At 40.5% G+C, this 22976-nt stretch overlaps 1 pseudogene; it reads left to right on the forward strand.

Annotated features, from left to right (window-relative positions):
• The window catches only part of LOC133881623 (protein ROOT HAIR DEFECTIVE 3 homolog 2-like), a 44455-nt pseudogene that overhangs the window by 14314 nt on the left and 7165 nt on the right, over nucleotides 1–22976 (forward strand).

The raw sequence follows: 22976 nt of genomic DNA on the forward strand, positions 1-22976 counted from the left end.
GCTGCCATAACAAATTTTACATCACTCTTTCATGTCTGCCTCAAGGATGTTGATTAGCGTTTTTGAGGATGCCTTGAATGGCAAGGATGGAGAGAAATGCATTTTGGAATTGATTTGTAGACTCAAAATGGTCTTTAGGTGGGTTCCATTTGATTGCAAGGACCTTTCACCTAAATGGAATTAGCCCTCCAATCATGAAGGGTCTATTCAACCCTGGTCATTTTGGGCTAGGGATGGGGTTTATCTTTTAAAGATGAGCCAAGGGGATCTGCCTTATTGAATAGAAGAACAATGGGCTTCATTTAGTTGACCTGTTTCAGAAATCATAGCAGCTACTGATGCCTATAGCCTTACATTTCTTGAACTCTCTATATTAGTTTGTTGTCCAACGACCCTGGCTCCAACTTATTGTCTCCAACAAGTTTAGCTAGATAGAGATGAGAAGCATTTCATCAACTAGTAGAATATTTGGTTTTTGTAGTTGGCCTCAAATTTGGGCATTATTTTTTTGTTGATTGGTAATTGAGATACCATTAAAAGTGTAAGCCCCCACCCCACAATTACATAGGAAGTATACACGAGAAAACACCTAGCTAGGAGAAGAAAAAAGAACAATAAAATCATGATAACATAAATTTGGACATTTTTTTTTTGATAAGTAATAAGGTTTCAACAAAAAGTGCAGAGGGGTGTAACTCTAGTACACAGGAAGTATACAAAAGTGCCGGTAATTAAAGGAAACAAAATAACATGAATGTAAAAACTTAGCATATATAACACGACTCGGGCTATGAGCCAAGAACCAAACATATAACATATTAAGCATATTTCGACACAAGTCCACAACCAGTAACTCCACATCTTCAAATAGCCTTGCATTCCACTTAAGCCAAAGACCCCACATAACACACAAGGGAACTTGCTTCCAAAGACGCGTAACATGGCCATGGTCCAACAAAGTGCCCCAACCACTCAATAAATCCATCACTCTTCTTGGCATGACCTACTCCATCCCAAATAAACTATAGAAAGAGCTCCAAACAACCCGTGCCACATCACAATGAAGTAGAAGGTGATCAATGGATTCCACATTCTTCTTACACACACAACACCACTCAACCACCACAATATGACACCTACGCAAATTGTTATGTGTCAAAATCTTTCCTAATGCCGCTGTCCACACAAAAAATGCCACCCGCTTTGGAGTCTTAACACGCCAAATACCCTTCCAAGGAAAATAGACCACCTCTTGACAAGCTAAGGCTCTATAAAAAGTCTTCATTTCAAAGCTCCTCCTCTTGGAAAGATTCCACCAACCTATCAACCTCTTCATGTCGAATCCGAGTAGAATATAACTGCTCATAAAAGGAAAGAACCATTTCCACCTCCCTATCCTGAGCAGAACACGTAAAGACAACATTCCAATGAACAACTCCATCTACCACAGACAAATTACCAACCACCCAAGCGTCTGAAAAACGAGCAAGAGTGTACAAAATTGGATAACATAGCTTAAGTAGCCTATTTCCACATCACAGATCATGCCAAAAACGAACATGATACCCATCTCCCACCTCCAATCGCACATACTTAGCAAAAGTATCCCACCCTCTTCGAATATACTTCCATAAACTCACACCATAAGACCTTATCACCGGTAAAGAACACCATCCTCCCCTCGCACTCCCATACATCACATCAATCATCGACCTCCACAAAGCCTTTCGCTCCTGAACAAACCTCCACATCCACTTTCCCAGTAAAGCTTGATTAAATTTAATAACATTTCGAACTCCCAAGCCACCTTCTTTAATTGGAGTGCAAACTCTATGCCAATTTACTAAATGAAATTTAGCCTCATCCTTCATGCCACTCCACAAGAATTCCCATTGAAGCCGCTCTAGTCTCTTAGCTACACTCACAGGAATGGGGAACAAAGATAAATAATAAGTAGGAATGCTAGAAAGAGTACTATGAATCAACGTCACTCTACCACCCTTGGATAAATAAAGTGTTTGCCACCTAGCCAACCTTCGTTCCACTTTCTCAAGAACTCCATTCCAAATAGAAATAGATTTAAAAGAAGCCCCCAACGGCAAACCCAAATAAGTCATCAGCATCAACCCAAGTCTACACCTAAGAATATGAGCCAAATAATCAACATCTTCCACCTGGCCTATGGGAACAATTTTGGATTTACCTAAATTGATCCTTAACCCTGATGCGGCCTCAAAACATAAGAAAGTACATCTCACATTTTGAACTTGTTCTGCCTGTGCACCACAAAAAATTAAAGTATCATCTGCAAACAACAAATGATTCACCACTAATTCTTCATTATTCCTGGTTCCCATAGAAAAGCCTGTCAACAAACCTTGGAGCATAGACGCATTCAACATCAGGCTTAGCAATTCCATAACCACCACAAACAACAAAGGAGAAAGCGGATCACCTTGTCTAATCCCTCGAGAACTCTAAAAGAAGCCAGTCGAAGTGCCATTCACCAAGATGGAAAATTTCACTGTAGAGATGCAAAATTTTATCCATTCCCTCCATCTGATAAGAAGATATTAATACTACAAACAATGCATTTTTTTTTTTTTGATAACTAAGAGAAATATCATTAAAAATGCAAAGCGCAACCAAGTATACTTGGAGTATATAAGAAAATCATGAAAGCTAATCACTAAGGGACCTAGGAACGCAGTAGTCCAAGTGTACAAAAAATAAAAAAAGAAAGTTCTAAGCTCCTCAGATGTTCTATCTTTGTTCTCGAAGTTCCTATCATTTCTTTCCCTCCACAAGCACCACATAAGGCAAAAAGGAACCATCTTTCACACAATAGCACTCCGAGAGCGGCCACCCGTCCACCAACAAGTGAATAAATCTACCACTCGAAGAGGCATAGCCCAAGACAAGTTGAAATGGCTAAAGATGGCATTCCATAAGACACAAGCAACCTCACAATGAAGAAGAAGGTGGTCTACCATTTCCCCATCATCTTGCACATACAACACCTATCAATTACAATTAAGTGCCTCTTTCTAAGACAAGCTGAAATGCATGTTAAAACTTCACAAATGCTATAGAGATATCTCCATCGAGTATTTTGTCTCGAATGACATGACAATCGACCTCAATATGCTTGGTCCTTTCATGAAAAACTAGCTTAGATACAATATGTATAGCAACCTAGTTATCACAAAACAAAGGGATAGGAGTAGGAGCCCATAAACCAATCTCCTAAAGAAAATGTTGTAACCATGTCAACTCACTAGTAGCTTGAGCTATTTCTCTCTACTCTGCTTCAAGACTTGATCGAGCCATGACTGTTTGTTTTCTTACTCTTCCAAAGTTCCAAGTTACATGATTACCACCTAAGAATGTACAATATCCTGTAGTAGATCATCTATTTGAAGGAGAATTAGCCCAATCTGCTCAGTAAAACCTTCTACCTTAAGATGTTCATTCGGTCTATACAGTATCCCTAGACTAGGGGCTCTCTTCAAATACCAAATAATACGTGTAATAGCTTCCCGATGTGAAACTTGAGGATCCACTACGAACTGACTAACAACACTAACTACATATGAAATATATGGCCTAGTAATAGTAAGATAATTCAACTTTACAGTTAGACGACGATACCTGGCAGAATCTTCAAATAATTTTGCTTCATCCTTCAGTAATTTACAATTTGAAACCATCAAAACCTCAATGGGACAAGCACTTGGAACACCTGTCTCATCTAACAAATGAAGTACATACTTTCTCTGAGATAAGTTAATACTTGTATGAGATCTAGCAATTTCAATACCTAGAAAATATCAAAGTTTGCCCAAATCCTTTTTTTGAAACCATTGTAAAAATTGTTTCAATTGGACAATGCCTTCTAAATCATCTCCAATAATAACAATATCATCTACATATTCCACGAGGAGAATATAGCCAAATCTAGTATGAGTGAAATACTAAATGATCTATTTGAACTCTCTGAAGACCAATCCACTGACACTTGAGAGAATTTTCCAAACCATGCCCTCGGTGATTGCTTGGGACCATACAATGCCTTTTTTTTTTTTGAACTTGTAAACACGACCCATTCAATGTTAATCCCTAATGAATGCTTAGACAATCCGATTAGATTGGGGGAATTCGGGGTGTTGTGCAAGTTGGATTTAGAGAAAGTTTTTGATCATGTAAATTGGGAGTTCTTGCTTTATTTGTTAAAGAGATCGGGATTTGGGGAGAAATGGAGGGATTGGATAGAGCATTGTATATCTATAGTGCGATTTTTCCATTCTTGTAAATGGAACATCGTCAGAATTTTTTTCTAGCTTTCGTGGATTGAGACAAAAGGATCCATTATCGCTACTGTTATTTGTGGTGGTTATGGAGGCATTGAGTTGGATGATGATTGCGACAATGGATAGGGGTCTTTTGATAGGTTTCTCTATGGCGTCGAGGAATAATCCAGTTTGTAGTGTCTCATTTACTGTTTGTTGATGATATGCTAATTTTTTGTGATGTTAATTTTGAACAATTTGACATTTGCGATGAATTATCCCTGAGGAAGAGCCTGCTCCTCTATCCTGTTGCCCTAGTGACACAGGGGATTTTTTGGTAAGGGGTCTTTGGAGTTACTGCTGAAGATGGCCCTAGAGTACAGTCCTCCAATGGGGATTAAGTGTGTTGGCTCCGAAGGTCAGCTTCAGCCCTTATATATGGATCTCATTGCTAGTCAGGATAAGAAGGAAATGGGTAAGGGTATGAAATCGGGCACCAAAGGTACGAGGGAGCTAAGCAGACTTTTCTATTCTGTTAATTATGAGACATATAACAGAAGCTCTTCTAGTGGTAAGCGCAAAAAGAGGGTGCACGGTAATCTGTAATGAAGCCTAAAATCCTTTCATGGAATGTTAGAGGGTTAAGCGAGGGTGAGAAACGGTTAAAAGTTAGAAATTTATTGAGGCAATAGAAGGCATATATTGTTTGTTTGCAAGAAACTAAACTGAAGTTTATTTCTAATTCTCTTGTGAGAAATCTTTAGAGTTATCCTTTTGCAGATTGGTGTTACTTAGCTTCTTGTGGTGCCTCTGGTGGTATGTTGATTATGTGGGAAAAAAGGATTGTAGAGAAAATTGATGTGTCTGTGGGTGAGTTTGTTCTTGCCTGTTCTTTTAGAAGTGTTGAAGAGGACTTTTCTTGGGATTTTGCTGGGGTCTACGATCCTAACATTGATGCTCTCAGAAGTTCTCTTTGGGATGAGTTGGCTGGCTTCTCTTCTTGGTGGGTGTTGCCTTGGTGTATTTGGGGAGACTTTAATGTCATTTGTTTTCCAGCCAAAAGATCGAGCGATGTTTGCCTAAACACTGCCATGATGGAGTTTTCGGACTTTATTTTTTAGTAGGGTCTTATGGATCTTCCTCTTGCAGGAGAGTTGTTTACGTGGTCTAATAATCAGGAGAATCCCACTTGGTCTCGCCTTGATAGATTTCTTGTGTCCCCTAATTGGGAAGTCAAGTTTCCAGGTTATCCAGAAAAGGCTTCCTAGATTGTGTTCTGATCATTTCATGATTCTTCTTGAGTATGGAGGCATTCATTGGGGTCCCAGACCGTTCAAGTTTGAGAATATATGGTTGAAGGCCGAAGGGTTTGTGGATAGGGTGTGACATTGGTGGATGTCTTACCATTTCCAAGGTTCTCCTAGCTTCATCTTCTCTCAAAAACTTAAGGCTTTAAGGAATGATCTTAAGAGATGGAACGAACAAGAGTTTTGCAATGTGGAGTTTCACAAAAAAAGGCTTCTGGAAGAATTGTGCGCTCTTGATATGTTGTAGGAACAACGTGGTTTAGCTTCCAAAGAAAAGACCAGAAAAAAGTGAGGTCATTAGAGATCTGGAGAACGCTACTTTGCAGGAGGAGGTTAGTTGGAGACAGAAGTCTAGAGTTCTTTGGCTTAAAGAGGGTGATAAATGCACTAAATTTTTTCATTAGATAGCTAACTCGAATAGGAGGTCCAATGCCATAGAGTCTCTTTCAGCTAATCGCTCTATTTCTTTTTTAGCAGGCTATTACGGATCACGTTGCTCATTTTTATGAGTCCCTCTTTACATAACCTTATACTTGGAGGCCTGGGTTGGATAACCTTGCTTTCGACTCTTTGGATGAGGTTGAAGCTTCTTCCTTGGAACTTCCTTTTGTGGAAAAGGAGGTTTTTAGAGGTAGTTAAGGGCATGAACCGTGATAAGGCTCCAGGCCCTGATGGGTTCTCTATAGCGTTCTTCCAAGATTGCTGGGATGTGATTAAGACAGATCTCATGGGGGTATTTTAGGACTTTCACACTCATAGCAAGTTTGTAAAAAGCACTAATGCCACTTTTCTTGCTCTAATTCCAAAGAAGTCTGGGGCTATGGATCTTAAAGATTTTCGGCCTATTAGTCATGTTCGTGGGGTCGACAAGATCATTGCAAAAGTTCTTGCTAATAGACTTAAAAAGGTTGTGGATAAGATAATCTCGAAGCCCCAAAATGCTTTTGTGAAAGGTAGTCAAATTCTTGATTTAGTTTTTATTGCTAATGAGTGCTTGGATAGTCACATTAAATCAGGTGAACTGGGGTTGATCTGCAAGCTGGATATTGAGAAGGCATACGATCATTCAACTGGAGCTTCTTACTGTATATGTTGAGAAGATGAGGTTTTGGGGAGAGATGGTGTTCGTGGATAGAGCATTGTATTTCATTGGTGCGCTTCTCTGTCTTGGTGAATGGTACTCCCTTAGATTTTTTCAGCAGTTCTCGTGGTCTAAGACAAGGTGATCCCCTGTCGCCTCTTTTGTTTGCCATTGTGATGGAGGCCCTAAGTAAGTTGTTCACTGTTTTTGTTCATATGGGGTATCTATCAGGTTTCTCAATGGGTTTTGGTAGTAACGGGGTGCTAATATTTCTCATTTATCGTTTGCGGAGAACACTTTAGTTTTTTAGGGAGCTAATCTTGATCATTTTCATTTTCTTCAATTTTTTTTTTGTTTTTGTTTTTATTTTTTGAAGTTGATTCAGGTTTAAAGATCAATCTGGCCAAGTCAATGCTGGTTCCTGTGGGCAATGTTGTTAATATGGACGATTTGGCTGGTATTTTGGGTTGTGGAGTTTCCTCTCTACCTTTAAAGTATCTAGGTCTTCTGTTGGGGGCCCCTTTTAAGGCCAAGTTCATTTGGGATGATGTAGTGGGTAAGATTGAAAGATGGCTGGCTAGTTGGCAGATGATGTATTTATCAAAGGGTGGTAGAGTTACCCTTATAAAGAGTACTTTATCTAATTTCCCCACGTATTTCCTTTCTCTCTTCCCTATTCTCACTAGTGTTGCTAGTCGTATAGAGAAGCTTCATCGAGATTTTTTGTGGGGAGGCATAGGTGAAGAATTCAAATACCACCTGGTTAACTGGTCCACGGTTTGTTCCCCTATTCCAGAAGGTGGTTTGGGTATCCGGAATTTGAGGACCTTTAATAAGGCTCTATTAGGGAAGTGGTTGTGGCGTTATGAGCATGAGAGAAAGGCTTTGTGGAGATCAGTTGTGGATGCTAAGTATGGTTCTACTTGGACTAGTTGGTGTTCTTTAGACCCACCAAGGTCTCACGGAGTAGGGCTTTGGAAGAACATCAAGAAGGGGTGGAGTTTGTTTAGTAGCCATACCAGACTTGCTTTGGGAGATGAATCCAGGATTAGATTCTGGGATTATGTATGGTGCAGAGAGATGCCCCTTAAGGAAGCTTTTCCAGGTTTGTTTGACATAACTTGAGACAAGAACTCACTCATTGCAGCTCATTTGATTTTGGAGAACGGATATTTTCAATGGGATGTCAAGTTCTATCAAACGACACATGATTGGGAGGTGGATGTCTTGGCTTCCTTCTCCACCTTATTGTATACTATCAGATTAGATCGTGATGGGGAAGACAAGCTTTGGTGGTCTCCTACTGGCAAAGGGAAGTTTGATGTTAGATCTTTCTATAACATTCTAGCTTACAAGGACATAGTTCATTTCCCCTGGAAAAGTATCTAGCGGACCAAGGTTCCTTTAAAAGTGGCCTTTTTCGCTTGGGTGGCAGCTCTAGGAAAGATCATTACTTTGGACAATCTCAGAAAGAGGCAAGTCATTGTGATTGATAGATGATGTATGTGTAAAAAGAGTGGGGAGTCTGTGGATCATCTACTTCTTCATTGTGAGGTCGCTTGCCTTCTATGGAATGCCATTTTTAGTCGCTTCAGTTTATCTTGGATTATGCCTCATCGGTGGTTGACCTATTTGCATGTTGGTGGACGGGTGGTCGCTGTCAGAGTGCGGTTGTGTCAAAGATGGTTCTTTGTTGCCTCTTTTGGTGCTTGTGGAGGGAACGCAACGATAGACAGTTCGAGGACAAAAATAGAATCATTGAGGAGTTCATTTCTTTTTTCTTTTATTCTTTGTACTCTTGGACGGCTACGTTCCTTGCCCTATTAGTGATTAGTTATAATGATTTTCTTGTGTTGTTTTCCTTTTCTTCTTAGTTGTCGTTCTTGTGTACTCCCAGTGTACTTGATTGCACTTTAAGCTTTTAATGAAATTTTTCTTACTTGTCAAATTTTTTTTTTTCTTATGTTTTGAAGTAGCTTCGGAATTGAGAATCAATTTAGCGAAATCAGATATTGTTCCTATAGGAGATGTGGAAGATGTAGAACTGGCAAGTATTCTTGGTTGTAGAGTCTCTTCATTGATGGCGACTCCCTTTACCCTTTGGGTGTTTTACCTCCCGGCTTATGAAAGACAAGTTGCACCTGGTGTAAGGTGGGGGTTCTCCCTAAGGTTTTGGGCTTGAGGGCTTGGGTTTTTTAGGGTTGTTGGGTTTTCTTTTCTTGTTGTAGGCTGCTTTGGTAGTTCGTGTGTACTTGAGGGCGCCTTACGCTTTTTATTTTATTTTTTTAAATCTTTATTACTTATAAAAAAAAAAAAAAATGAAGTGTTTGGGTTTCCCATTGGGTGCTTCTTATAAGGCCACTTATATTTGTAATGGCATTATTGAAAAGATGAAGCGTCGGTTGGCTGGATAGGAAAAAAAATTATTTAACTAAGGTGGTAGATTGACGCTAATTAAGAGTACTATATCCAATTTACCCACGTATTACTTGTCTCTTTTCCCTATCCCAGTGGAAGTGGCCACTAGCCTTGAGAGATTGTAGTAGGGATTTTTTATTGGGTGGTATTGGGGATGAGTTTAAATTCCACTTAGTGAATTAGGTAAGGATTTACCTATTTTGGGAAAGTGGTCGTGGCAAGTATGCTATGGATAGAGACAATTTATGGAGATTGATGAAAGAGACTAAATATGATAGTATAGAGCGAGGTTGGTGCTCTAAAGAGGCTATAGGGACATTTCGAGTGGGAGTTTGGAAACATATAAGAAGCGGGTGGGATATGTTTTCCAAATTTGTTAGATTTGAGGTGCGGGATGATGGGTCAAAGTTTAGTTTTTGGCATGATGTGTGGTTTGAGGATAGTCTGTTGAAGATTTCTTATTTGGATTTGTGTAGTATTGCTCAGAGAAAAGATGCGTGGGTGGCAGATAACATTCAGGTTCGAGAAGGGATTATTCAGTGGAATGTAATTTTTAGTTGACCAGTTCCAAATTGGGAGGCGAAGGTGGTAGTATCTTTCTTTGAGAGGTTGTATTCTTTCAAATTAAGACAAGGAGAGGAGGATGGAATAGGATGGAGTCCTTCCAAAAGGAGCAAGTTTGAAGTGAAGTCGTTTTATCAAGTACTAACTAGCCAAAATGGATCATCTTTTCCGTGGAAGAGTATATGAGAGTAAAAGATCCTTTGTGGGTGGCATTTTGTGTGGACAACAACATTAGGGAAAATATTGACGCTTGATAATTTGAGAAAGATGAATGTTGTTCCGCAGTAACACTATGGTAATAAAAGAAAAAAAAAAAAAAGAGAAAGATGAATGTTGAGGTGGTTAAGTAGTGTTGCATGTGCAAGAAGAGTAGGGAATTCATTGGTCATTTATTGATTCATTGTGAAGAGCAAGGGAATTATGGAGCTCCGTCAATGGGTTATGCCTAGAAGGGTGATTAACTTGTTGGTCAATTGGAGAGGACATGTTGGCCTGTTGGGTGTGCTACAACTATGGAAGTATGGAGGTTGGCTCCATTGTGTTTAATGTGGTGTCTTTCACGAGAAAGGAATGCTCAGAGCTTTGAAGATGTAAAGACTTCGGTGATAGAGTTGTGGAAGATAATGTTCAACACTTTCTAAACTTGGATATATATGCACATCATAGTTTGGTTGTTTCTATTTTTGTAAATTTTTTTGAATGTGTTCTTTTTCCTTAGATTAGGGTTTCTTCTGTATATTCCATGTGTACTATAGTTACGTCTCTTTGCGCTGTATTTATGATAATGAAATTACATATCAACTTTTTTTTTTTTTTTTTTTTTTATTTATTTTTTTTCATTTTCTATCAATTAAGCTCTTGGGACAATTAACAATTTAATATAGTATCAAAACAGAGGTTCCGAGTTTGTTCCTCGACTCTATATTGTAGCTCCCATTTAAATATTTCATGTTTTGGGTTCTACCTAATAATAAGGGAAAAGTTCTGGCCCACACATAAAGGGAGAGTTTAAGAATATTAATTAAATGATTAAATTCACCATTTAAATATTTCACGTGTTGGTGATTTAACAATCATAATATCTAACTTGTGTATATGAAGAATGATTGCCAGTTTCTCAAATTCCAAAGCAACAAATAAAGATACCCTTTGATGGACTACGAGATACCATTTTATTTTATTTTATTTTATTTATTTTTATTTTTATTTTTTATTTTTGCATTTCAAGAGGTTTATGGTTGTTGGACTTATATTAAATCAAGGTCTTGTTATATTGCCCATTTGGGTCTTAGAAATAATACTGTTCATATACTGATGTGGAAATAGAGTTTTTGTGATTAAAGTTAAGAGTTAAAGAGAAGTACGCCTTATTGTTAGTTTGCAATTCTATGGTTATGTTTTATTTCTTAATTGATTCTTGTTGTCTTATGACTTGTCCAGTTTGTTCACCCTACTTTCACCACCTTGTTGGGACATCTGCGTTCTAAAGCTCTCGAGAGTTTTAAAAGTAGACTGGAGCAGTCACTGAACAAAGGAGAAGGGTCTGCTGCATCTGTTCGTACTTGTACTCATTCTTGTTTGCTCGAGTTTGACCAAGGATGTGCAGGTAGTAAGAAATAAAGATTTAATCCGTACAACATACACATACTTATGCAGAAATTATGTTTGTGTCAATGCTTATTCTAGATGCAATTAGGGTTGTACTCTCCCTGTTCTGGAACATTGTTTAGTTGCTTTGTAGTATGTATTTGTGAAATACTGTAAATTTGATGTGCAACATGTCAAGTTGTCAAATTAGAAGTGTTGAGGATGACTTTTCTTGGGCCTTTGCTGGAGTCTACGGTCCTAACATTGAAGCTCTCAGAAGTTCTCTTTGGGATGAATTGGCTGGTCTTTCTTCTTAGTGGGAGTTACCTTGGTGTATTGGGGGCAATTTCAATGTCACTTGCTTTCCTGCCAAACTATTTAGAGATGTTCGTCTGAATGCCGCCATGATGGAGTTTTCAGACTTAATTTTTGAGCAGGGTCGTTTACGTGGTCTAATAATCAGGAGAATCCTTCTTGGTCTCTCCTTGATAAATTTGTTGTTTCTCTGGATTGGGAAGTTAAGTTTCCAGGACTCTGTAGAAAAGGCTTCCTAGATTGTGTTCTGATCATTCTTGATTGTGGAGGCATTCATTGGTGTCCCAGACTGTTCAAGTTTGAGAATATGTGGTTGAAGGCTGAAGGGTTTGTGGAAAAGGTGTGACTTTGGTGGACATCTTACCACTTTCAAGGCTCTCCTAGTTTCATCTTCTTTATAAAACTCAAGGCTTTAAAGAATGATCTTAAGAGGTCGAACAAATAAGAGTTTGGCAATGTGGCGCTTCGTAAAACTACGTATTTGGAATCCTTGTATTGTTTGCCTCTTCTTCTTAGTTGCCGTTCTTGTATATTCCCTGTGTACTTGATCGTTTTTTGAGCTTTTAATAAAATTTATCTTCTAAAAAAAAAAAAAAACTACGTATTTGGGAGAACTGTGTGCTTTTGATTGGTTGGAGGAACAACGCGATTTTTAACTCTCGAAGAAAAGATAAGGAAATGTGAGGTCATCAGAGATTTGTAGAACTCTATTCTGCAAGAGGAGATTAACTAGAGACAGAAGTCTAGGGTTTTTTTGGCTTAATGAGGGTGATAAATGCACTAAATTTTTTCATCGGATTGCTAATTCGAACATGAGATCCAATGCTATGGAGTCTTTCTCAATCAATGACTCTATTTCTTCTGATCAGCAGGCTATTAGGGATCATGTAGCTCATTTTTATGAGTCACTTTTTTCTAAACCTTGTTCTTGTAGGCCTAGGTTGGATAACCTTGCTTTCAACACTTTAGATGTGGTGGAGGCTTCTTCCTTGAAACTTCTCAAAATGACTGAGGTGATTAAGGGCATGAATCGTGATAAGGCGTTAGGCCTTGATGGGTTTTCTATAGCGTTCTTCCAAGATTGTTGGGATGTGATTAAGACAGATCTCATGGGGGTATTCCAGGATTTTCACACTCATAGCAAGTTTGTCAAAAGCATTAATGCCACTTTTCTTGCCCTAATTCCTAAGAAATTTGGGGCTATGGATCTTAAATATTTTCGACCTATTAGTCTTGTAAGTGGGATAAACAAGATCATTGTAAAAGTTCTTGCTAACAGACTTAGAAAGGTTGTGGATAAGATTATCTCGAAACCGCAAAATGCTTTCGTGAAATGAAGGTAAATTCTTGATTCAGTTCTTATTGCTAACGAATGTTTGGATAATCGTATTTAATCAGGTGAACTAGGGTTAATTTGCAAGCTAGGTATTGAGAAGGCTTATAATTATGTCAACTGGTTTTGGGGAGAGACGGTGTTCGTTGATAGCACATTGTATTTTCTCAGTGCGCTTTTCTACCTTGGTGAATGGTACCCCTTCAGGCTTTTTAGCAGCTATTGTGGACTTAGACATGGTGATCCTCTATCGCCTATCTTGTTTGTCATTGTGATGGAGGCCCTAAGCAAGTTATTCACTATTGCTGTTCACAGAGGGTTTCTTTTAGGTTTCTCAATGGTTTCTGGCAGTAACTGAGTGGTTGATATTTCTCACTTACTGTTTGCAGATGCTACTTTAGTTTTTTGTGAGGCTAACCTTGATCATCTTCGCTTTCTACTTGTTTTATTTGTGTTGTTTGAAGCAGTTTCAGGTTTAAAGATCAATTTGGCCAAGTCAGTGTTGGTTCCTGTGGGTGATGTGGACAATATGGATGAATTGGAGATCAGTTGTGGATGCTAAGTATGGTTCTTCTTAGGCTGGTTGGTGTTCCTTGGACCCCACCTGGGTCTCATGGAGTAGGGCTTTGGAAGAACATTAGGAAGGGTGGAGTTTGTTTAGTAGCCATACCAGACTTATTTTGGGCAATGGATCCAGAATTAGGTTCTAGGGTGATGTGTAGGTTGGAGAGATACCCCTTAAGGAAGATTTTCCAGGTTTGTATGACGTAGCTTGTGACAAGAACATGCTTGTTGCATGGCATTTGATTCTGGAGAACAGATCTTTTCAGTGGGATGTCAGATTCATTCGAGCGGCCCACGATTGGGAGGTGGACGTCTTGGCTTCTTTTTTCACCTTATTGTATTCTATCAGATTAGATCGTGATGGGGAAGACAAGCTTTGGTGGTCTCCTTCTCGCAAAGGGAAGTTTGATATTAGATCTTTCTATAAGACTCTTGCTTACAAGGAGATTGTTTTTTTCCCTTGAAAAAGTATTTGGCAGACTAAGGCTCCTTTGAAAGTGGCTAGGGAAGATCCTTGCTTTGGACAATCTTAGTAAGAGGCAAGTCATTGTGATTAATAGATGTTGTATGTGTAAAAAGAATTGGGAATCTGTGGATCATCTTCTGCTTCACTGTGAGGTCGCTTGCGTTCTATAGAATGCCATTTTTGGTCGTTTCAATCTGTCTTGGATTATGCCTCGTCGGGTGGTAGATCTATTCGCTAGTTGGTGGATGGATGGTAGCTTTCGGAGTGCGGTGAAGATGGTTCCTTGTTGCCTTTTATGGTGCTTGTGGAGGGAATGTAACGATAGACAATTCGAGGACAAAGAAAAAACCATTGAGGATCTCATTTCTTTTTTCTTTTATTCCTTGTACTCTTAGACGGTCACGTTCCTTGCCCCTTTAGTGATTAGTTATAATGATTTCCTTGTCTTGTTTTCCTCTTTTTCTTAGCTGCCATTCTTGTATACTCCTTGTGTACTTGATCGCTCATTGCGTTTTTAATAAAATTTCTCTTATTAAAAAAAGAAAAAGAAAAAGGTTGAATTGACAACCATGCTGTCCATGTACATTTCTTTTTCTTAGCTACTACTGCTGTCTATATAGTTTGTAGAAATTGGGACTTATTTTGTGCAAAGGTTTAGATTTACGATTTGGAATTTGCCTAAGTCTTTGTTTTTTAGATTATTGTACAATTGGATGATACTAGCCTTTGTTAATGTCCCTCTGACTCATTTTTTTTTGGATTTTATTGATCTTTTGAACTTTAGATTGTAATGACCGAGGGAATCTTTGGTATGCTTCCTTAAGTGTTCTCAACTTTTCTTTCCATGAAACTTTATTTACCTGAAAAAGGAACTCATCCTTTTTTCTTTTTTAATTTTTTTTAATGCTTGAAGCACATGATTTTCTTTCTGATTTATATTTTCTTATACTAATCTTGTGATGGTTGCGGTTGTTTGATATAGATTTTGGGTTTCCGGTGCATCTTTTTATGTGATTATTTAGTGTTGCTGAAAGTTTTGATATCTACTTTTCTTACATGTTTGCATGGTGTTGTGAACAATTAAATCCTTGTTTAAAGGATGTTATGGGTCTTCTTGAACCTACCTCTTTTACTTGCCTTGAAGGAACATTATTTCCTCTGATGTAAGATTTTAACTGGATATCTTACATGTTTTCTGTCAATTCCAGCTTTTTATTTGTTTGGCATGATTGATATTCAAATCCTATGTGGATGTTAGACTTGATATATTCCACTTTCAGATGCTGCCGTAAGTCAGGCTAATTGGGATGCTTCAAAAGTCTCTGACGAACTTCAGCGTGATATTGATGGACATGCATCATCTGTTCGTAGTGCAGAGTTGTTGAAAATGATTGCCAGTTATGAGGTATTGTTCTTGATTAATCCAATGAGTGAATACTGCTTTCTGGACCAGGGTGTCCTTCAAATCATGTCCATAATGATATTTTGAGCCAAATCACCAACACTGTTTGGAACCAATTCATGATTGAATTGAATTGAATTTAATTCATTATGATGAAAAATTACATATCAGTGATATCACTAACACTATGGACCTAGGAATGATTGGATTGGGAAGCTTTTATTTCTCTCTCTCTCTCTCTCTCTCTCTCTCTCTCTTGGAGGTGGCGGTCGGAGGGGCTTTGTGGTTATTCTGGGAGGCAGAGGTGGTAGGGGATGGGCTGGTTTTGTGCTTGAGTTACAGAAGGTTCTAGAAACCTTTCAGACTTCCTTTGATGATGTCCCAAAAGCTTATCATTCCGGGGAACCCCTTGGTCGGTACTCTTTGTCTGGCCACAAGGTGAACCCTTCTGTGCCTTCCATGTCGGTGGTGTGTGTGCCGGCAGGGGAAGCTGTCAAGATGTCTTATGGTGTACGATGAGGTATTGGTTGGACCGAGGCAGTATACGGTGGATTCCACGTCTCTTGGGAAGGGTTATGCCTGGCCCGTTACTTTAGTGTTGTGTAACAGATATATTAGTAATGGGCCACCTTAGTAGTTAATGGGCCTTATTAGTTAATGGTCTATTACTTAGTGGCCTATTAGTTTAGTGGCCCTTAGATGAGTCTATATAAACAAGTCTAGTTAAATGTTTTAGGCATGAAAATTGGTATCCAATCCTTTGGCTGAAAATGGAGGGGGAGTACCTCGAATCACTCATGGAGGTGTTAGGCATCCTCAAATTTGCCTATTATCAGTGTTAATTCCATTTTAATTTCTTCTTCCATTTCTCTATTTCTCTCCATTTCTACTCTAAATTCCCATTAAACCAGAAAACGTGTTACAAATTGGTATCAGAGCCTCTAATCCAATTGCCCACTCTGATTTCCTGTCTGGGAGAACCCGATCTAACACCATGGCTGAGGAAAATCAAGCTCGATCTCTAGTTGATACCGTTACCCGTGACCAATTAACGGAAGAAGCCTTGCAAGCTCTCAGTGTTCATCAAATTGACTGGAACAACAGGACTACTACCCAGATCCAGAATTTGCAGAAGGATATGTTGAAACTGCAGAGGAATCAGGAGGAGATGAAGCTCCATTACGAGACTCAATTTCAGCGTATTCAGGACATGATCTCGAGCATTCCTGGGTTCAATGCGCAGGGTAAGGAGAAGGAAATGTTTCCTCCACTGGTTACTCAGCCTACTCTAGAAGGAGGTGAAACGTCCGGGAAGGAAATCATGAAGCCGAAATCTGTTCGGCTGGACTTTCCCCTATTCGATGGGGAAGATCCGAAAACGTGGTGTTGCAGAGCTGAAGAATTTTTCGTGTATTACAATATTCCGGCAGAGCAACGACTGTCCATTTCTGCTTTCCATATGGTCGGCGAGGCTAATCTATGGTTCATGGAACTACGAGCTAGCAAATGTGCGATCACTTGGGAAGAATTCGTTCAGACTCTTAGAGCACGTTTTGCAGTTCCTGCAAAAGAAGAAAACCTAGACCTCATTCACATTCCAGATCCGGTTGAAGACGTTGACACCACACAACCAATTCCAGAATCTGAAACAGCTCTGGTTGGAGATACACAACAAACAACAATTCCAGTATTGACAAAGTCAACAATTCCAGCATCAAATCCGGTTCCTGAGAAGTTCGTGGACTTAGCCACAGTCAAGAACGGAGAAGATGAAAAGAGAGCTGAAGAAAGGAGACGAACTCCGGATCCGGTGGATTTTTCTCAACTTGAGCCGTACTTGCTTGCTGAAAGGTCGGATCAGAAAACCTCAACTCAAACTTTGAGTTCCTTTTTGTCTCCATATTTGCCCGAGGTTGCAGTGGATTTTGTTGTTCTCAAACACCGATGGCGTTGGAAAGAAGAAGAGGATGCGACGAGAGCTGGGCGAGGAGGACGGCACTGCTGTCGCCGGAGCCGCGCAAGACAGGGAACCGGAGGTCTGAGAAGCCGAGCTATGGGCCGGAGACTTGGACTGGTTCCGATGCTTTTCTCTGTGGATTCTAGAAGCTGCAGAGGAAGGAGAAGAGTGGTCCGTGTGGATGACGAAGGGCAATTTCGGGCTGTGCACTTTAGGCCTAAGCAGACGGAAAGGTGGCATCCACATGAATTGTTTTCAATGGGCTGGATCTTGTGCATGGGACCACTTGCATGGGAACCAGTACTGCTTATCCTTGAGAAAAGGGTTGCTTTTTGTGGGTTATTGGGCCTACAACAATTGGAGCATATTTTTGTTCACAAAGAAAGGGCAGCAACCAACTTTTGAAGCTTTTATATTTTTACTCAAAAATAATCGCACCTTGTGGGCAAGGTGCTTAAAGGGGTCGGTATTGTAACAGATATATTAGTAATGGGCCACCTTAGTAGTTAATGGGCCTTATTAGTTAATGGTCTATTACTTAGTGGCCTATTAGTTTAGTGGCCCTTAGATGAGTCTATATAAACAAGTCTAGTTAAATGTTTTAGGCATGAAAATTGGTATCCAATCCTTTGGCTGAAAATGGAGGGGGAGTACCTCGAATCACTCATGGAGGGGTTAGGCATCCTCAAATTTGCCTATTATCAGTGTTAATTCCATTTTAATTTCTTCTTCCATTTCTCTATTTCTCTCCATTTCTACTCTAAATTCCCATTAAACCAGAAAACGTGTTACATGTTGCAGGCTCAGAAGGCCAACGACCGTGGCGTGCTTGGGGATGCGACAAATCCCTCCCAAGTTTCAGACTGGCGTTGCAGATAGTGGGAGTGAATTGAGGGTGGACAAGGACGTCAGTGGGGCTGTTCGTACTTTGAGAAAACATCTGGAGTTTTGAAAGCGGAAGGTGACATGGTAATTGTCTAATTGAGCAGTTGGACATGGCCAGGAGCTAATTGGGCTGGTAAAAATTATTAGTACGAAACAGGACGTGGTTCCAGCAATGGAGCCCAATCACAACTAGAGTCCGAACCTGCTCAAACACCCTTTGTTGAAACACAAGGAGCAAAACCATTATGGTTGGGCCAATCTAATTTGCCAAAAACAAAAAAGAAGGAATGAGTAATGAGTAATGGCCAGATTACCCCCAAGTAAAATGTGCATTTTGGTTGGTGAAGGCAGAGGTTGGCTCTGTTTCTTCTTCGGGCCTGGGTCAGGGTGCGGGTGTGGGCCCTTAGTGTGCGTGAGTGAGATCCACCCATCTTGTTGGATCTCTGACAGTCTCACCATCAAATTCTGATGATCGTGGTGCTTATGTGGGAGATGATCGGAAAGGAAATTAGAGCATTATTGGGGGAGGGGGGAAGAGAAAATCTTGACGATTGCCCTCTGTCTACAGTTCTTTCTTTTTCTTTTTTTTTCTTTTTTTTTTTATTTTTTATTTTTTATTTTTATAAGTAAATTTTATTGAAAAGAAAGCATAAGGTGCTCCTATTTACACAGGAGAGTCACAGCTAATCCGGAAAAACTCGAACAAAAAACCAGCAAACAACCCCCAAGACAATACCTAGAAAACAAAGAAACAACCAAAAGACTACCCGCAAAAGAACCCAAACAGCACCCACCCCCCCCCCCCCAGAAAAAAATAAAAGAAAAGAAAAAGGAATAGAGCACCAGAGAAACCACAAAAAACCCCCCAAAGCATCCAACCCAACAACTTATTGGTCTTGTCTCTCCTACGCCTCGAAGAAGCCTTGATGTCTTTATAATTTACGGATCTTTGTAGATTTTGAAGCTCCTTCTTACTCTCGCGTTTCTTGCTCTCAATCATCTCACCCTAAATCTCCCAATGCTTCTGTCTCTGTTCTTTAGTCATGAACGGATACATCTTGAAGATCTTCCCCCAACTCTGATTGCAAACAACAGGCTGATCCTTCTTCTCTAGAAGCTTTGATACCTCCTTCCTCCACCAAAAGACTCCATCTCGGACTTTCTCTCCCAAAGTTGTACCAGTGGATAACGGAAGGGCAGCAACAGACTCTGGAATCTGACTAGGATCTTCAGCAAGCTTCTTCTCTTCTACTGGATCTGCAGGGACATGTACAAAAGAAACTGTGTGGGCTTGCACAGAAGGAACCGCAAGGACTAGAGAGGAGGACACCGGAGAAGAGTTCAACTCAGAACCGACCAACAAGGGGACAGAACCTAGAGAAGTTGCTGGAGCCATCGGAAGCAACAACTTCGGTGCCAACAGAGGAGGATACAACAAGGACTCCAATTGAAGAGGGCACCCAAAAGAACCCGATGACATCATACCCATACCCATACCCTCAGAAGATTCTTTAGAGGCAGGAATCCGACTTGAAAGCATTGGAATCACTAGGACATTGCTCAACTCACCCCCGGTGGAAGACAGAAATGATGTCATCCCTGTAACTGCTGACGACGTCGTCCCATACCCTTTGCTTACAGTGGCACATTCGAACACCCAATCGAAACCGATCTCTCTCGAACCTTCGGATATCGCTGGTGAGACGCTGCGATGGTCCTTATTAGTCTTGGCCCGTCCCGATGCGGGTGTTTGTGGTGAAGTTTCTATTCCTAGAGGGATGCCTTAATTATTCTGGCAACTTGGTTCTAGCGAATACATTTTGCTCTCTCTCTCTCTCTCTCTCTCTCTCTCTCTCTCTCGCATGTCATTCAAACTTTTTCAAATCTTCTCTCCCTCTTTCCGCTAGAAAGGGCGCTTCTAGTTAGCTCATTTCTTTAGATCGTCTTTTCTTCCTTTCTTTTCTCTCTTCATTAGCTAAGGCTGTTTCTTTCCCCGTTTTGTTTCTTCTTTGTTCGTGCTCTGTGATGCGGTTTCTCGAAGGTTAACGCTCAAAGCCTGTCATGGAGCGTAGGATTTGTCGTGGAAGCCAAAAAGTTCCTTTTATCGGTGAAGGTGGGCTCTTCAGTGATTCGCTTGGAGGAGAAAAGGAAGTCCTTTTTAGGGATGGTGACTCTGGGTTCGTTGTGTTCCGCTTGGTTGGTGGACATGATAAAAGAGGCGCTGAAGTCGTTGGGGATTGAGGATTTTGTGAAGTCTGGTAGGTTTCTTGAGGTGGCCTCTTTTGCTGTTGGTGGCCTGAAAGGCTTCATTTGGCTACCTGAGGGTCGAGATGGACGGGGTTGGAGACAAGTAGCGGGTGAGCTGAGCAAGATGGTGGCGTTCCTTGAGTCACCCTTTGGGTCGTTAGGGGGTACCGGGGCTAATTCGGTTGGGAAGAAGTTGCAACTCTCTCTAGGTGGGTTTCTCTTTGAGGCTGGAACTAAGAAGGGTGGGGTGGCTATGTCTTACATGGAGGCGGTGCGTGGGATGGCTGGTTTATTTACTAAGATCTCAACAACGTCAGGACCTAAGACAGAGATGCGTGAGTTGGATCTACTGCCGATGTCATTGTGTAGAGTTGAAGAAGTGTTGAAAGTGGTGGTGGACTGTTTCGAACTAGTGGAGAAGATAACGAGGCTAACGGAGACGAAATCGACAAGCTGGAGTGATGGCGGCGGAAAGAGCAGGGACATGAACTTGGATAACCCTAGATTCTCGAAGGTTCTACTCGGGCTCCTCATGTCAGGGCTCCTCAGGTCAGTCTTGGACTGGATTGCTGTGCCTGTGTTGGGCCAGGTCTGAACCCAAACAATCCTTAGGTGTAAAGTGTACCTGGGTTGGTTTTAAACCCATCTTAAAGAAGAAGAGAGGAGCATTCTTGGTAGGACGTGTTGTAAAATCTGCAGTTATGGAGTTCGGTTCGGGTTCGGGTATGGAGTCTATCTCGGGTACTTGTCCAAATGTGGTTTCGGATCTAGGTTCTAAACTGGGTTCGGGTTCGTCTCTGGGGCATCATCGGAGGTTGGTCGGAAGCTTTTTGTTGATAATATGTTGGTGAGTAATTCCCAGCCACTTAGTCTTGTGGTCTTAGGGTGTGGATCGGAGACGAGGAGTCGTTTGGGTGATGGTTTTACGATGGATTGTAAGGGTTCTATTATGGACTGTGTCGGGTCTGTCTTGGGTTCTCAAGATTCGCTTGAGGTGGGCTCGCTAGAAGGGAGGGTTCCAATCTCATCCTTGGAAGAACCCACGTCCAAGCCTTTGATTCAATACAAACATAATGGGAGAAGACCGGAGATGTCAGTGGGTCAAAGAGGACTCAAATAGATGGGCTATTTCAGGCGGGGTTCCTAGAGGAGAGCTCGTGCTCTCTCTTAGGGTGGGGTTGATCTAGTAGAGCTCGTCCTATCTCTCCTATGGAGTGGTCTTTCTTTTTCTCTTCGATTGGGTTCTGGACAAAGGGGGAAGAGGACAAAATTGTGGCTTTCCTCTCTGCCCTTGATGAGGCTCATAGGTAGTGGGATAAAATTAAGGATTGTGGGCGTTAGGGGCTTAGGGCTGGGTTGTTTTGTGGGTTGTTTTTTGTTGGGTCGATGGTGAGATTGTTGCCTCTTGTGTACTTCGTATGTACTAGGGGCGCTTTTACGTTGTTTTTTTAATAACATTGCATTAATAAAAAAAAAAGTTGGTTCTTGCAATGACACTGTAGCTGACACTAAGCCCTCTAGGAATGGTGGTTTTGTTGCCAAAACAGCTGCTTTAATGCCGGTCAAGTTCTATGTACCTATAAGGGTTCTCCTTCACTGAAAATGGGTCCTTGCCCTCTGTGGTGAAGGAAAACCCTTATAGGCGGGTCCATATCATCCAATCCAGAAAAGGTGGGTCACATTGTCAAGAATATTAAACCACGACCCACATGAGTCCCTACCACATCAATGGATACAATTCCTTTCCCTTTATCGACAGGGGGAAGAGCTCATTTTTTGTAAGCCGCTATGATCTTGCCCTCTGTTGCTTTTAGTTCCAAATTTGTCAATAGAGATGAGAGAATAAAGAATTGAAAAGATTGTCTTGTTATTTCGATTATTTATGAAGCCTAAATCAAGTAATTCTAGAAGTCTTTATTGTGTTCCTCAAAAAATGAGGTGGCTTTTAAAATCACCATTTGATTAAAGTTCAATAGTGATCAATCACAAGTCCAATAGTGATTTTAAAATCCACATTATTATTGGAGGCACACAAGAGTGACACAAGCGGGACTTCTAGCATTACTTAGTGAAAAATAGGTGGACATCTTACTACTTTCAACCTTCCCCAAGTTTTGTTTTGCCTCTCAAATTTAAGGTATTGAAAGCTGATTTAAAGTCTAGAATGAGGTGTTTGGTAATGTAAAGAGATAGGAAAAACTTTTTTTTTTTTTTTTTTTCTTTTTTGGGATGAATTGCGAGTTATTGATGGTTGAGAAGAAAAGAAAGCTTTGTCTGTTGAGGAGAAGTTGAGGGAGGATAAAGCTGTTGGGGTACTCTTTCGTAGAAGGTGAGTTAGAGACAGATATTGAGGCAAGTATCGTATCCATTTTCACTTGGAAAGTTGAAATCCAATACGCACACCCTAAGCATATCCTCGAGCGTTTGAATGGTTCTCTCGAATTGGCCATCGATTTGGGGATGGTATGTCGTGCTAAAGTTCAACTTTGTGATACAATCTCTCCCAAAACTTTGATGTGAACCATGAGTCACGATCCGACACAAACGAAACCTGCACTTCA

The sequence above is a fragment of the Alnus glutinosa genome, chromosome 11, assembly GCF_958979055.1.
Source record: "Alnus glutinosa chromosome 11, dhAlnGlut1.1, whole genome shotgun sequence".
Lineage (NCBI taxonomy): Eukaryota > Viridiplantae > Streptophyta > Magnoliopsida > Fagales > Betulaceae > Alnus > Alnus glutinosa.